General features: G+C 38.0%; 1 protein-coding gene across 3 annotated transcripts in view; it reads right to left on the bottom strand.

The window, feature by feature from the left end:
* Nucleotides 1–17319, bottom strand: part of LOC144581569 (uncharacterized) — a 690733-nt gene that overhangs the window by 310592 nt on the left and 362822 nt on the right. The gene's annotated exons all lie outside the window — the stretch shown is intronic.

The following is a 17319-nucleotide window of genomic DNA, read 5'->3' as shown; positions in this document are numbered from 1 at the left end:
CTTTTGCAAGCAACTCTTGTGAACTCACTCAGATTTTAGAATTCTTGGAACTAAGTTTCTCCCAAGCCTGTAAAGAAGTTGCAGCTACCATCTACTCCCATGACTCCACTGGCTTCAAATCAAAGTCTCTTTAGAAACACAGATACCTTTAACCAACCATCAGTGCCCATTACAAAGCACAGCATTCACAGGAAGACATCAATCTGCACTTTTTGTCAAATAAGCACAATGTACTTCTTGAGTGCTTGTTGAACAGTGACTGAGAAAACACTTGAAGCCCAGAATCATGTCCATAACCCCAGTTAAAACCTCTTCCCACCCCATGTCCCTTCCTGTTCCCAACACCCTCCTCTGCCCCCATCCTTCCTGTAGTTTAATAAGAGGTTAATAGCTTACAAGAAGTAGAAAATCAAAAACAGACCCAAAAATCTTTTCCAATGACAAAAGAATTAAGCTAGGTCTGAAATTTTTAAATGTCAACCAGGATCACACATGCAGTGGTGAGAATGAATTCATACATGTTTCTTCCTTTAACATCAAGTGGAAATAAAATATAAACTGATATAGGCAAGGGCCAGACTTTTAAGGTTACTTCCTGAATTCTAATTCATCCAGTATTTAGAAACTTTGCTTTGTGAGCAAAATGAGTCATAAAGCAAAGCATGCTTACTCTAGAATTCGGTAAATAAAAAGCTAAGTATTTTAGCCATAAAATTTTTAAGATGTATTTTCTAGAACTAAATGCAATTATTTAAAAGAAATTCAAAAATAAACATTGGAAATACAAGGCACATATAATTCTTTATTCATCTGTCACTATCTTCATATCATGTCTCCCAAGTAGCTGGGACTATAGGCTCACACCACCATACACAGCTCACACCATTTTATTTCCCATTACTACACACTAAGATTGTGTTTTATTAATATTTTATGATGTATATGAATAGATTATTATTTCTATTGCTGCCTCAGATGTATTGAATGCCACCACTGTAATATTCTGTGGTATCATGTGAAATATGAAGCTATTAAGAAAAAATAATCAAGTGAGAATGAAGTTCAAATTTTTTGTTCTGTAGTAGTTCCCTTTTCAGAGTATATTTTTACTGATCAAAGGAAAATAGGACATAGCTTTTGCCACAACACTATCAAAGTGTTCGTTGTTTATTGGCAATTGGTTTTCCTTCATTTTGTTTTCAAGTTGAAAATTTTAAGATCCCCTTATTTATTCAACAAATATTTCCAAAACAGGTCTTCTGTAAAAATAGAAAGCACTTCTCATAACAATTATTATCAGATCTATTTTAATTATGTTCCAGTCCTCAGATTGGAGATGAAGCTTCTGCCTCTACATCTACAAGCTCTCTGGGAGCAGAGATCATGTTTTAGTCACTGTCAGTATCTAGCCCAGTTCTTGGCACATAGTAAGAAATCGGTAATTGTGTGTTCAATGAATAAAATTAAAGATGTCATGAGAATTAACAATGTAACTTTTATATATTCTAGCCAGAACTGAATAGGTTTCTGATAGGATGTGTATATTCTAATCAATGTAACGATTCAGAGATTCCCTAAAGCATTTATGAATCCATTTATTCATGCATGCCTTTATTATAAAGAGACTAATTGTTTTCTCCAATAAAACAGACTATAGTTATCATTGCCATCTATATCGTATAGGATAATTTATATCCATAGGAAAATAATCTTTCATTTTGCAGTGAAAGAGTAAATCCAGAAGTGACTAATAACCCATCTCAATACCAAAGAAGAGTAGTAAGGTGAAAGATAGGCCCTATCTACTAGAATGTTTGAGACTAGAAGGAATAGAGCTCCCAATGTATCTTCTGAAAGAAGCAAATTTGTTGGAACTTCAATGCCATTTTGTCTCCTAACCATGATACACATTTAGTCAGCCCCAGTCATTCAGTTTAGTGGTAAGACAGACAAGTAAATGAGTGATAGGGTAACATTATGCACAGAGTATTTGGAAGGGCATAAGGATGCTAGCCCAGGTATTTTGTAGGTTTAGGCTTGGAGAAGTCCTCCCAGAAGTGTTAATACCTACAGCTTGGCCCAGAAGCACAAGAGCACGGCAAACAACAGTGACAGTTTGAGATGGGAGAAGAGACACATTAAAAGCTCAGAGGCAAGGGAAAGCCTGGAGTATCCAGGCAAATTATTCAGTAGACTGGGCAGAGAGGGTGAGTTAGCCAGGGTAAAACTGATGATGCTATTAACTGGGACTAGACAAAGGGTCCTCAAACATCACACCAAAGAGCACAGACTATCTTACAGGTGAAAGAGAATCAATGAGAAATTCCAAATAAGAGCACATTATAATTGTTTGCGTTCAAGGACAAAATGCATGGGAAGAATGTATTAGAGAGGGGCAGACTGTGGGCAGATAAACTAGTTTAGGAGGTTATTACAGTTACCTAGGCAACAAATTCTGAGGACCTTAACAAATGCCTACTACTAGGATTAATGTATCGTTAATCCTAAAAAACTTACCCCATTTTGTTTGGAGCATTTTCCTCAATTTCATTCCTCCTTTGCTTAAGAGTTTACTCAGATATTTGGTCAAGTTATTTATTGCTCCACAGAATTGGCACTTTCTGGGGTGTCCATGTACTTAAAATTACTAGCCAGCCAGTAATTGACATATATGTATATGTGTATATATATATGCATGTAATCAATTTAAGATTAAATAAGTCTCACTTTCAAAAAAACAGCATGATTCCCACTCATGTTAATTTTTATAGTAGTCTTATTATCATCCACCCCAAACTTTATTCATAGCATACACACTACATGATCAGGAAGCACTGCACACTATCTGATATGAAAATATAAAATGGTAATTTCACATAGCTCTTTCTAGTATTAGATGTTACTAATTTTGTAAATGTCCAAAATGACCATTTGAAATAAAATAATTTGTTGTTTGAAAAGCAAAATAATGTGAAATGCATAATCAGAAAAATAAGAATGTATTTATTGTTTTTAATAGCTATTTAATCATTTATCTGATTCATGAACAAATCCAGAGACTAAATTATATCACATGTAGTAAAGTGATCTGCGCGCCATTGCTGAAATATTGCTTGCTAATACAGGCAGATGTTTTACATGGCAAATAAAACAACTAATAAAAAACCAAATGCTGAACATTATAAGACACTTATTTTTTATATAAATTTCTAAATACATAAAAAGTAAAATTCTGTAATTATTCTAAACAATAAGAATTACAAACACATAGAACCAACTATAACCAGTTCTTTATAACCACGGTGCTGATACTATGCAATCCTGAGAAAATGTAAGGCAAAAACTGAGATCGAAAACTTTCTGAAATGTTTGAGTTATGTCTTTTATTCAAGCAGTTGCTTTATTCCTTTTACTATTTTTTTAAAAGAAACTTACTTTAAAAACCAAAAATTATGTCTTTCTCATTCTGTCAAGAGAGAGAAAGGGGAACCATACACTTTACCATTTGGTATAATCACAATGAAAAATGAAGGTTTATTCTCAAACAGCACCTAGGTTAATTGCATTTTGAGTCAGGAAATAAAAAACATAACTTTTCAATAGAATTATTCAACAAGTTAATGGAGGTCAGACTGAACAATGGTCACTATGCCTGGAAGCAGAAATAACTGCCGTTATGAAATACAAGGCCCTGGCTGTTGTTTGTCTTCACTCAAGAAAATTTACAATAATGTTTGATATTAATCTGTTTATAAAATATATAATAGAGAGAAGAGAGTAATAGAGAATGAGAAAGAGCTAGAAAGTCACTGACTTTCCAGTTATCCCACCCAGGTTAAAACTCATTAACATTTTGGATTTCCTGCATATAGAAGAGCAGTCAGAGTAAGGGAATCGTTTCCCAGGATAATCAATTCTGAAAAAGAAAAACAACTTAGAACCTCCCTAAGTTCCACAAGATGTTGAGAGAGGGAGAGAGAGAGAAAGAACAGAGGAATTTAAAAATAAAAGATTGGACATTCTTTTTTTAAAAAGTACAGGGAGAGAATAAAAGGGAGAGATAGAAAGTTAGAACACAGTGTGATATTAAGAAAGAAAAAAATGAAAGGCAGAAAGTCCACTTTTTAAAACTTTTAAGTTCAGGGATATAAGTGCAGATTTGTTATAAGGGTAAACTTGTGTCATGAGGGTTTGTTGTACTGATTATCTCATCACCCACATGTTAAGCCTAGTACCCATTAGTTATTTTTCTAATCCTCTCACCCTCCACCCTCCAAAAAGGTCCCAGTGTGTGTTGTTTTCTTCTATGTGTTCATATGTTCTCACCATTTAGCTCCCACTTACAAGTGAGAACATAAGGTATTGGTTTCCTGTTCTTGTGTTAGCTTGGTAAGGATAATGGCCTCCTGCTCCATCCATGTCCCTGCAAAGGCATGACCGAGTTCTTTTTATGGCTGCATAGTATTCCATGGTGCAAATATGCCATGTTTCCTTTATCCAGTCTATAATTAATCGGCATCAGCATTTAGGTAGAGTCCATGCCTTTGCTATTGTGAAGTGCTGCAGTGAACATGTGTGTGCATGTGTCTCTATAATACAATGATTTATGTTCCTCTGGGTATGTACCCAGTAATGGGATTGCTGGGTTGAATGGTATTTCTGTCTCTATGTCTTTGAGCAATTGTCACTCTGTCTTCCACAATGGCTGAACTAATTTATATTGCCACAAACAGTGTATAAGCATTCCTTAGAAAGTCCACTTTTGGGGACTCAAGATGGCGTGGTGAGAACAACCCAGGATTGAAGCTCTCGGTGAACGCGTGGAGGGTGGGTCAGGGCTGCATTTCCAGACGGATCTTTGTTGCCCACAAAACGGGGAAATTCCCAGGCATAAAAGAGACACAGGACACCAGGCAGAGGTTTTGGCTAGTGCAGCCGGCAGCCAGTGCAGCCACCGACTGGCGCTGTAGCTCAGCGGCACTCCACAGCGCTCCACACAAAGCGCACTGCTCCGGGTGCCCTGTTGAACTGGCAATCTGAGACTTGAGAGGGCAGATTGGCATATCTATCTGACTGAATGGGACTTGGATAGTGAGCCAGGCCAGGAGATTCCAGGGAAATGGCATTTGGGGTAGCACAGTGGGACAAACAAAATGGCGATTCCAAATGCTCCAGGTAGAGACTTTCACTGCAGGCCCAGCTGACCCAGGACAATGGAGCTCAGTGGGGGAGGGACGTCCACCATTACCAAGGCAATCCGCCCCTACTGAGGTACACGCCCATTGCTGACGCAGCCTGCCACTGCCGAGTCAACCCGCCACAACAGAGAGACTCTGCCACAGGGCTGAGCCAGTGGCAGCAGGGTGGAGACTGTAGCAGCAGGGCAGAGCCTGCAGCAACAGGGCAAACCTCACACCTGCAGGGCAGAGCCTCGGCAGGCAAATAGTGACTAGACTGCCCCCTAGCTGGGCAGGACAGCACAACAGACACTCACAAAGAAAGCCCCAACCCCCGAGACAGAGCGTCTGAGAAAAAAAGGGTTTTTTTTTTAATGAGTTCTGCTGCAGCAGAATTAAACGTAGCAGCCTAACAGCCCTGAATGAACAACAGAGCTCACAGATCAGCACTTGAGCTCCTATAAAGTACAGACTGTCTCCTCAAGCAGCTCCCTGACCCCTCTATATCCAAAAGACTGACATTTGGCAGGCATCATTCTGGGACAAAGATAGCAGAAAAAGAAACTGGTAGCATCCCTCACTGTTCCGCAGCTGCTATAGGTGCACCACAGACAAGCAGGGCCTGGAGTGGACCTCAGCAGTCTTACAGTGGCAGGGCTAGACTGGTAGAAGGAAAACCAAGCAACAGAAATACTTCATGATCAACAATCTGGGCGTCCACTCAGAGACCCAATTGAAAAGTCAGCAACTATTCAGACGACAGGTGGATAAATCCACAAAGATGGAAAGAAACCAGCGCAAAAAGGAGGAAAACACCCAAAACCAGAACACCTCGCCACCTAGATATGACCAAAACTCCTCACCAGCAAGGGAACAAAGTTGAACAGAGAATGACTGTGACAAAATGACGAAATTAGACTTCAGAAGGTGGATAATGAGAAACTTTTGTGAGCTATAAGAACATGTTTTAAATCAATGCAAAGAAACTAAGAACCTTGAAAAAAGATTTGAAAAAAGATTCAAGGAAATGATAACAAGAATGGATAACTTAGAGAGGAATATGAATGAATTAAAGGAGCTGAAAAACACAATACGAGAACTTCGCGAAGCATGCACAAGTTTCAACAGCCGAATTGACCAAGCAGAAGAAAGAATATCAGAAGTCGAAGATCAACTCAATGAAATAAAACGAGAAACCAAGATCAGAAAAAAAAGCGCAAAAAGGAATGAACAAAATCTCCAAGAAATGTGGGACTATGTGAAGAGACCTAACCTACATTTGATAGGTGTACCAGAATGTGATGAAGAGAATGAATCCAAGCTGGAAAATACTCTTCAGGACATTATCCAGGAAAATTTCCCCCACCTAGCAAGACAGGCCAACACTGAAATGCAGGAAATACAGAGAACACCACAAAGATATTCCACAAGAAGAGCAACCCCAAGGCACATAATCGTCAGATTCAACAAGGTTGAAATAAAGGAGAAAATACTAAGGGCAGCCAGAGAGAAAGGTCGGGTCACCCACAAAGGGAAGTCCATCAGACTCACAGCAGATCTCTCGGCAGAAACACTACAAACCAGAAGAGAGTGGGGGCCAATATTCAACATCCTTAAAAAAAACAACTTTCAACCCAGAATTTCATATCCAGCCAAACTGAACTTCATAAGTGAAGGAAAAATAAAATCCTTTGCAAACAAGTACTCAGAGAGTTTGTCACCACCAGCCCTGCTTTACAAGAGCTCCTGAAAGAGGCACTACACATAGAAACAAACAACCAGTACCAGCTATTCCAAAATCACACTAAATTCTAAAGAGCATCAACATGATGAAGAATCTACAACAACTAACGGGCAAAACAGCCAGCTAGCAACAAAATGGCAATATCAAATTCACACATAACAATATTAACCCTAAATGTAAATGGTCTAAATGCACCAATCAAAAGACACAGACTGGCAAATTGGATAAAAATCCAAAACCCATCAGTGTGCTGTATCCAGGAAACCCATCTCACATGCAAAGATACACAAAGGCTCAAAATAAAGGGATGGAGGAAGATTTACCAAGCAAATGGAAAGCAAAAAAAAGCTGGAGTTGCAATTCTCATCTCTGATAAAATAGACTTTAAAGCAACAAAGATCAAAAGAGATAAAGAAGGCCATTACATAATGGTAAAAGGATCGATACAACAAGAAGAGCTAACGATCCTAAACATATATGGACCAAATACAGGAGCACCCAGATACATAAAGCAAGTTCTTAATGACTTACAAAGAGACTTAGACTCCCACACAATAATAGTGGGAGACTTTAACACTCCACTGTCAATATTAGACAGATCAATCAGACAGAAATCAACAGGGATATCCAGGGCTTGAACTCAGACCTGGAGCAAGCAAACCTAATAGAAATTTATAGAACTCCACCCCAAATCCACATAATATACATTCTTCTCAGCACCACATCACACCTACTCGAAAACTGACCACATAATTGGAAGTAAAGCATTCCTCAGCAAATGCAAAACAACAGAAATCATAACAAACAGTCTCTCAGCCATAGCGCAATCAAGTTAGAACTCAGAATTCAGAAACCAACCGAGAACCGCACAGCTTCATGGAAACTGAACAACTGGCTCTTGAATGTTGATTGGATAAACAATAAAATGAAGGCAGAAATAAAGAAGTTCTTTGAAACCAATGAGAACAAAGACACAACATGCCAGAATCTCTGGGACACATTTAAAGCAGTCTCTAGAGGAAAATATATAGCAATAAGTGCCCATATGAGGAGAATGGAGAGATCCAAAATTGACACACTACTGTCAAAACTGAAAGAGCTAGAGGAGCAAGATCAAAAAAACTCAAAACCCAGCAAAAGCCAAGAAATAACTAAGATCAGAGCTGAACTGAAGGAGATAGAGACACAAAAAAACCTTCAGAAAATCAATAAATCCAAGAGCTGGTTTTTTGAAAAGATCAACAAAATAGAAAGACCACTAGCCAGATTGATCAAAAAGAAAAGAGAACACAACCAAATAGATGCAATAAAAAAATGATAAAGGGGAAATCACCACAGATTCCACAGAAATTCAAACCATCATCAGAGAATATTACAAACAACTCTATGCACATAAACTAGTAAACCTGAAAGAAATGGATAAATTCCTGGACTCCTGTGTCCTCCCAAGCCTAAACCAGGAGGAAGCTGAAACTATGAATAGACCAATAACAAGGTCAGAAGTCGAGGCAGCAATTAAGAGCCTACCACACAAAAAAAGCCCAGGTCCAGATGGGTTCACAGCCGAATTCTACTGGACACACAAGGAGGAGCTGGTACCATTCCTTCTGAAACTATTCCAAATAATCCAAGAAGACGGAATCCTTCTCAAATTATTTTATGAGACCAATATCATCCTGATACCAAAACCCGGCAGAGACCCAACAAGAAAAGAAAACTTTAGGCCAATATCCAATGATTAACGTAGATGCAAAAATCTTCAATAAAATATTGGCAAGCCGATTGCAATAGCAAATCAAAAAACTTATCCATCATGATCAAGTAGGTTTCATCCCGGGGATGCAAGGCTGGTTCAACATACGCAAGTCTATAAACGTAATTCACCACATAAACAGAACCAAAAACAAAAACCACATGATTATCTCAATTGATTCAGAGAAGGCATTCGACAAAATTCAACAGCCCTTTATGCTAAAAACCCTCAACAAACTCGGTGTCGATGGAACGTATCTCAAAGTAATAAAAGCTATTTATGACAAACCAACAGCCAATATCATACTGAATGGGCAAAAACTGGAAGCATTCCCTTTGAAATACGGCACTAGACAAGGATGTCCTCTTTCACCACTCCTATTTAATATAGTACTGGAAGTTCTAGCCATAGCAATCAGGCAAGAAAAAGAAATAAAGGGTATTCAAATAGGAAAGGTGGAAGCTAAATTATCTCTACTTGCAGACGACATGATAGTATACTCAGAAGACCCCATCGCCTCAGCCCAAAAGCTCCTGAAACTGATAAGCAACTTCAGCAAAGTCTCAGGATATAAAAACAATGTGCAAAAATCACAAGCATTCCTCTACACCAATAACAGACTTAAAGAAAGCCAAATCAAGAATGAACTGCCATTTACTATTGCTACAAAAAGAATAAAATACCTAGGATTACAACTCACAAGGAACATAAGGGAACCCTTCAAGGAAAACCACAAACCACTGCTCAAGGAAATAAGAGAGGACACAAACAGATGGAGAAACATTCCATGTTCATGGTTAGGAAGAATTAATATCGTGAAAATGGCTATACTGCCCAAAGTAATTTACAGAATCAATGCTATCCCCAGCAAGCTACCATTGATTTTCTTCACAGAACTGGAAAAAACCACAGTGAACCTCATATGGAACCAAAAGAGAGCCTGCATAGCCAAGTCAATTCTAAGCAAAAAGAATACAGCAGGGGGCATCACACTACCGGATTTCAAACTATACTACAAGGCCACAGTAATCAAAACAGCATGGTACTGGTACCAAAACAGAGATATAGACCAACGGAACAAAACAGAGGCATCAGAGGCAACAAAACATTATCTACAACCATACAATCTTTGATAAACCTGACAAAAACAAGCAATGGGGAAAGGATTCCATGTTTAATAAATGGTGTTGGGAAAAGTGGCTAGCCATGTGCAGAAAGCAGAAACTGGACCCCTTCCTGACACCTTACACTAAAATTAACTCCAGATGGATTAAAGTTTTAAACATAAGACCTGGAACCATAAAAACTGTAGAAGAAAATCTAGGCAAAACCATCCAGGACATAGGAGTAGGCAAGGACTTCATGAACAAAACACCAAAAGCATTGGCATCAAAAGCCAAAATAGACAAATGGTACCTGATTAAACTCCACAGCTTCTGCATGGCAAAAGAAACAGTTACTAGAGTGAATCAGAAACCAACAGAATGGGAGAAAATTTTTGCAGTTTACCCATCTGACAAAGGGCTGATATCCAGAATTTACAAAGAACTCAAACAGATTTACAGGAAAAAAACAAGCCCATTCAAAAATGGGCAAAGGATATGAACAGACACTTTACAAAAGAAGACATATATGAGGCCAACAATCATATGAAAAAAATGCTCATCATCACTGGCCATCAGAGAGATGCAAATCAAAACCACATTGAGATACCATCTCACGCCAGTTAGAATGGCAATCATTAAAAAATCTGGAGACAACAGATGCTGGAGAGGATGTGGAGAAAAAGGAACACTTTTACACTGTTGGTTGGAGTGTAAATTAGTTCAACCATTGTGGAAGACAATGTGGCGATTCCTCAAGGCTTTAGAAATAGAAATTCCATTTTACCCAGCAATCCCATTACTGGGTATATATCCAAAGGACTATAAATCGTTCTACTATAAGGACACATGCACACGAATGTACATTGCAACACTGTTTACAATAGCAAAGACCTGGAATCAACCCAAATGCCCATTGATGATAGACTGGATTGGGAAAATGTGGCACATATACACCATGGAATATTATGCAGCAATCAGAAATGATGAGTTCGTGTCATTTGTAGGGACATGGATGAATCTGGAGAACATCATTCTCAGCAAACTGACACAAGAACAGAAAATGAAATACCACATATTCTCACTCATAGGCGGGTGATGACAAATGAAAACACATGGACACAGGGAGGGGAGTACTAAACAATGGGGTCTATTGGGGGGAAAAGGGGAGGGCAAGTGAGAGGGGGAGGTGGGGAGGGATAGCCTGGGGAGAAATGCCAAATGTGGGTCAAGGGGAGAAAGGAAGCAAAACACACTGCCATGTGTGTTCCTATGCAACTGTCTTGCATGTTCTGCACATGTACCCCAAAACCTAAAATGCAATAAAAAAAAATTTTTTTTAAAGTCCACTTTTAAGTATATTTTCTTCCCTGCAACACTCAACATGTTTAGAAATGTTTGTAATTGTTTGCCTTTTCTTAAAAATAAGGCCACAAAATAAAACAAGAGCTATTTTGCCTTACCTGCATTCCCACAATTACTTTCTTCAATAGCAGCAAATGTAAAAAGTTGTTTTGAAACAAATGATAAACTATTTTAAATGAGAAAATCAAGGAAAAATATGCTTCTCCACAAAAATTACACATAGCATGTATGTGTCACATGACAAAAAATGTCACCATGAAGCACTGTCATAATTCATCCTCCATATGTCCCGTATTTTAAACATAATAATTTCCTATAAATGCAAATAAACATTGCTAATTATGTCAAGCATGGACTCATTGTTTTATGAATTAATTGTTTGAGAAGCACTTTACCAATCAATGTAAATAATAATTCAACAGTTATATGGAAGTGTTCTGAACTGGAATACATACATTCTAACAAGTTGGCAATAGACTGCTTTTGCAATCTGCTTTTCATCTCCCTAAAAAATAAATTGCTCCTGCATAAACAATATTTCAGAAACTGACAGAGTTGGCAGCTCTGCTGAAGACAGCAGGGATATTAACAACCATGACTGATAGCAAAATTGGGGGTTGCAGAAAGAGGAAAAAGTATACATTTGAATTTAAGGAATAGCTCTTGCACTTCAGATTCTTTTCAAAAAGAATGTGAGATGACATATTGAGGTCACCATTGATTAAAGAGATAGATCTGTAAAGGAGCATTTCACCTCCTGTGAAATCATCAGAGAAACCACTTGGAGACACACTGGCCTACACCTTCCTGCTGTGGACACACCATGGGTGCCTACGGCTAAATTTCTCTAAGCTGGGTTTGCCCACTGGATGGCATGGCTAATTAATGAAGGAAGCTGAAGACTTAGTCCTCCTTGATGTAGTGCCAGTATGAAAAGCAGGGAAGCTCACTCTCTTACATCAAATCTGCTGGAGCAGAGCTAGAAGAGCAAGTCGGCAATTCTTTGATGTAGAATCCTCAGTTTAACAGTAAGTTTTCCTCTCCAATTTCTTCTAAACTATATTTACTGAGACCATCTATTGAGTATCATCTTTCCATTAACTGTATAACAAAACTACACTCAAAAGACAAACCTATTTCACTCTGAGCTGCTTTCTAAAAAACATTTCCCTCCGAAATTTGTATTGTGTACCTTGTCTTGAAAAGGCAATGATCTACTTATTATTAGTGTGAAAAAAGATTATTTCCCTGGTATCCCAAAATAAACCACTCCATTCTATGAGTTTGGAGACATTTTAGGTATATACTATCTCAGGAATAAAGGAAATACTCAAATTCTGTCTGTCTAGCAGAGAATACTAGCTGCCCACCATACCTAGTCTCCCTACCTTGTTAGTAATAAACCCTGAGTTTAACTAGAAACATGGCACCTAGCCATATGTTTCCAGCTTCTTTTGCAGTTAAATGTGGCCATGTGACTGCATTCTGTATTTTAGAATGTAATGAAAGTGATGAGGACAACTTGCAGGTATTGACTTTGTAAGACAGGAATATGTCTTCCTCTTCCCTTCCCCCATCCTACTTTTCATCTCTTTAAAAAGAGCAACCAATTCACATAGGATGACCATATGGCCTGGCTTATCTAGGACACCCACATTTACTTCTCTTGTGGTCCCCTAATCTTAAACCATTAGATGGAAACTGTATTAAGAGAGACCAAGTTACAAAATAGGAGTCACTGCTATTTTGGCCATTTTAGAGCATCTGAAAGGGCAATATAAAATTAACAGAAAAATATTAGAAATCTTGTTAAATGTTAGAATGATACACAATTATTCCCTTCAAGGTGTTCAAATCTAGTGAGATATTGAACATTTCAACAAATAATTTTAGTCAAGGCAGAATCTACTCCACCACCCACAAAAAAGCTAGGAAACTTGAAAAAAAAGAAAAAGAAAAAGTATAGATTTTTCCTGAGAAACCTAAGAAGCCTTCTTGGATCAGGCAGCATATGGCCTGAGCCTTGCATGGTAGACATTAAGTAGTCTTTTAAAAGGCAACAAAGAGTTCTAGGTAAAGAAATTAGCATAAGAAAATATACAAATATATGAATGACATTTTCCAAAGTAAGAAAGTATGAAGTCTTAGGTGGATAGGATGTAGGGAAAGCTGAAATAAAGGTTCTAATTTAGAATCTAATTTGAGAGAAATTTTAATGCTGTTCTGAGAACTTTGCAGAAAATGCGAAGGCACTGAAGGTTTCCCTAAATCTGCCTTACAATGGACAGAATGAACACAAGAGAAGTAACAGTGTTCATATCCATAGGAATATGACTGACTAGATATGGTTAGTAAGGGAAATGAATTAATGATAAATGGTGGGATAGATTTTGAAATAACTAACATTGGTTTCCACTCATATTTTCTGTCATCTTTTGGCCCTTTCTTATTCCTGCTCCTCTCATTCAGCCAGTTACATTGTTCTTTGCTGGAGTTTCAAAAACCTGAGGCATGAGAAACTCAAAACTTGGGAAAGAAAAATAGACTTGGAAGAAATAGCCAAGAGAAAAAGTCAGGCTATCACCCTCCCACACTCCATCATGAAAACACACCCAAGATTCTACTGGACTGGGAGAAGAGAAAAAGTGTTATCCATTGGAACCTAGACACCGGTCTCTGATAAATGGACTCTGCACTGTGGCTGTCCCAAGAACTTCCAAGAACCTGTGGGCCTTTTCCAAAGCAGAAGAATGTAGATAATCTGCGGATCAGAAATAGAAGCATAGCCTTGCAGGACCAACAAGCTCTTAATCAGCTGTAAGTGTTCGTCATGATTCAGTCTGGGCAAAAGCAGATGAGTGATTCCCATGCACCCAAGAATACAAAGAAGTAGCAGAGGAAGTGGTGGCTGGCAAGGGCCTTCCAAACAAGAGCTTGGGACTTTGCCGGGTAACTTGCTTGTGCCAGTGACCAACTACCCAACAGGATGGGTATGACTGCAGATGTAACTCTGCCAGATCAGATAGTGAGTCAGAGAAATCCACCTTGCCACTAACACTAGGCACTTGTAGATTCAGCAGAAAAAAGAGTCAGAGAATAGTTTTCTGCCACTCCAGGGAATAGTTGTTCAGAATAAACATGAAGTTCAGTTGTAGAAAAAGTTAAAAAATTTTAACTTTACATGCTAAAATTTTAACATTATGTGGTAACCAAATCACCACATAATATCTCTGAATCTCTAGCCCAGGAGACATGAAAAGATTCTAGTAATATGACAGGTAACACAAACGGAGAAGGAGAAAATTACTAGCCTAGCAGAATTTTTATAAGTTATCTGTCATTTAATTAATGATGGCAATAATTTAAGAAATTACTCTTCTTAATTTCTTTCTCTATTTCTTCAATGAAAGACTATTGGTAAAATTTCCCTCATGGACTTTTTTTTGTAAATCAAGTGGGGAAAAGGTGAATTAAATAATCTAACAAATTAAAACCTCAGAATTAAATTAGAAGTTTTAGTGAACCCTAAAATGAACTTAAAATGAGAACTTAAGAATTATAAAATATGATAAAAATTAAAATTATCTTTGAAAACTATTTTTAATTAAATGTTTTCTGTTCAGTTTAATTGCTAGCATTATAATGTTTTATAATATTTCAGCAGCACTACTAAGGAGGTTATTATAGTTACATAGGCTTCTGAAGACCTTAACACCTTCTATGAACGCACCATTAATCCTAAAAATCTTACCTGCTTTTATTTGCAACAGTTTCCTGCATTCCTTTTCTCCTTTGCTTAAGACAGTTTACTCATATTTGACAAAGATATTTACTTCCCCATGGAACTAGCACTTTCTAGGATGTCCATATACCTAAAATTACCAGCCAGCTAGTAACTGAGATATACGTATTTGCATGGAATTAATTTTTAAGTTTAACTAAATAAGTCTCACTTTGAAAAAACATTGAAAAAATCCGTGCTTCTGAACTAGTAAGGAATTGAACCACCATTTATAATGTTTCATTATAAAATATATATTCCATGTACTAACTGCCTTATCAAGTAATTTCAAGGAAACTAGGAAAGGTGGAATGAGGTGGATGGCAATAAAAGAGAAGATAATATAAAGAGTAAGGGAAAAAAGAAAAAAATGAAGAAGATCCTCATGATCTAAATGTGACTTTAGCATAGAAAAACTGAATCTTAAAATTTTGTTCAAATTCTCTATGCTCCTGGAAACTTATGCTGTAGCAACCAGTGAGCATGCTCACTTCAGAAATGTCCTGCACCTCCATCTTAAGTGGCCAAGGGAAGGGGAGGAGTCATCAGAAAGGAAAATGGAATACAATTCCCACACAGAAGCATAACAGCTGTCAGCCCCTCAGGGAGGTCAGGGTGGAAGCAGACTTTTAAGAGATGGATATGTTGAGTGCACCCCAGAAGGATTTCTAACTGTCTGTATCCTTTGAGGGCAGGTGGCCCTTGCTATTGCCTCATTTTCAGTAACCTACCAGACAATCCACCCATTTCCACTGAAACAATATCATGATGATGGCAAGACCTGTGTTTATCATCATAGATAGTAATGTTTTAAACCTTCTTTTTGAGACGGAGTTTCGCTCTTGTTACCCAGGCTGGAGTACAATGGCGCGATCTCGGCTCACCGCAACCTCCGCCTCCTGGGTTCAGGCAATTCTCCTGCTTCAGCCTCCTGAGTAACTGGGATTACAGGCACGCGCCACCATGCCCAGCTAATTTTTTGTAATTTTAGTAGAGACGGGGTTTCACCATGTTGACCAGGATGGTCTCGATCTGTTGACCTCGTGATCCACCCGCCTCGGCCTCCTAAAGTGCTGGGATTACAGGCTTGAGCCACCGCGCCCGGCCAAACCTTCTTTTTAAACACTTAAAAAGATCCAATTTTAAAACTAATGATCAAGTATTCTACATTTTATAGACTCCAATAAAAATGTGTGATTAAATGAATTATATTTTATTCTAGAGGGCTAAAAATTGCTAAGTGCCTACTCCCAGTATATTTAAAAAGCACATTTAAACCAGAATTAAAATCTGTTTTGTAGTTGTTTTACATTATTTTTATTTTGACATCATACTACTTTATCTAATAAGCCATGATTTACTTGTAGTAAGTTTTTAACATAATTTAAACAAAGTATTAGGTTATTTATATACAATTAGACATTAGGATATATTATATACAATACATATTAATTAGGACAACTTTTCAGTGCATTTAAAATTTAATTCTACTAATGCTCCTTAAAAAAACATCAAGGAGCCTGGGCACAGTGACTCATGCCTGTAATCCCAACACTTTGGGAGGCCAAAGCTGGAGAATTGCTTGAGGTCAGGAGTTCAAGACCAGCCTGGGTAACACAGTGAGACCCCCATCTCAACAACAAATATATTTATCAGGGAGAAAGATTTTATTGTTATTTTAATTCATCATGCAATTGCACCATGACGGTTTTTTTTTTTTCTTTTTTTTTTTTTTCTTTTTTTTTTGAGACGGAGTTTCGCTCATTACCCAGGCTGGAGTGCAATGGCGCAATCTCGGCTCACGGCAACCTCCGCCTCCTGGGTTCAGGCAATTCTCCTGCTTCAGCCTCCCGAGTAGCTGGGATTACAGGCACACGCCATGATGCCCAGCTAATTTTTTTTATATTTTTAGTAGAGACAGGGTTTCACCATGTTGACCAAGATGGTCTGGATCTCTTGACCTCATGATCCTGCCTCGGCCTCCCAAAGTGCTGGGATTACAAGGCTTGAGCCACCGCACCCGGCCTCTCATCATGACGTTTTTGAAAGAAAATAACATATTAGGAAGATGTGCTTAAAAACAGAACACCAGAATGAAAACACATCAGATAATTCATTTGCAAAGAAATATTTAATGTTATTGGGACTCAGAATACAATAGTGCTTGAAACTAAAGGAAAACCAAGGTCTCTTGCCTCTCTTTTCTCCTCCAAAGTACAGGAAGGAGCTTTCTCTGAACTTCTTTAACTGCCTAAAGATGGATCCTCCAAAAACCTCAACTGTCATGACTGTCTTCCCCAGGAATCTCAAGCAGAGAAGATTAATTATATCACAAGAATAGAGTTTGGAGGTGGGTATCATAACCTAATCTTTGTCACAAACTATTACCTATTTAT

The sequence above is a fragment of the Callithrix jacchus genome, chromosome 2, assembly GCF_049354715.1.
Source record: "Callithrix jacchus isolate 240 chromosome 2, calJac240_pri, whole genome shotgun sequence".
In the NCBI taxonomy this organism is placed as follows: domain Eukaryota; kingdom Metazoa; phylum Chordata; class Mammalia; order Primates; family Cebidae; genus Callithrix; species Callithrix jacchus.
Note: the sequence above shows the minus strand (reverse complement) of the source record. Positions and strands in the feature narration are given on the sequence as shown.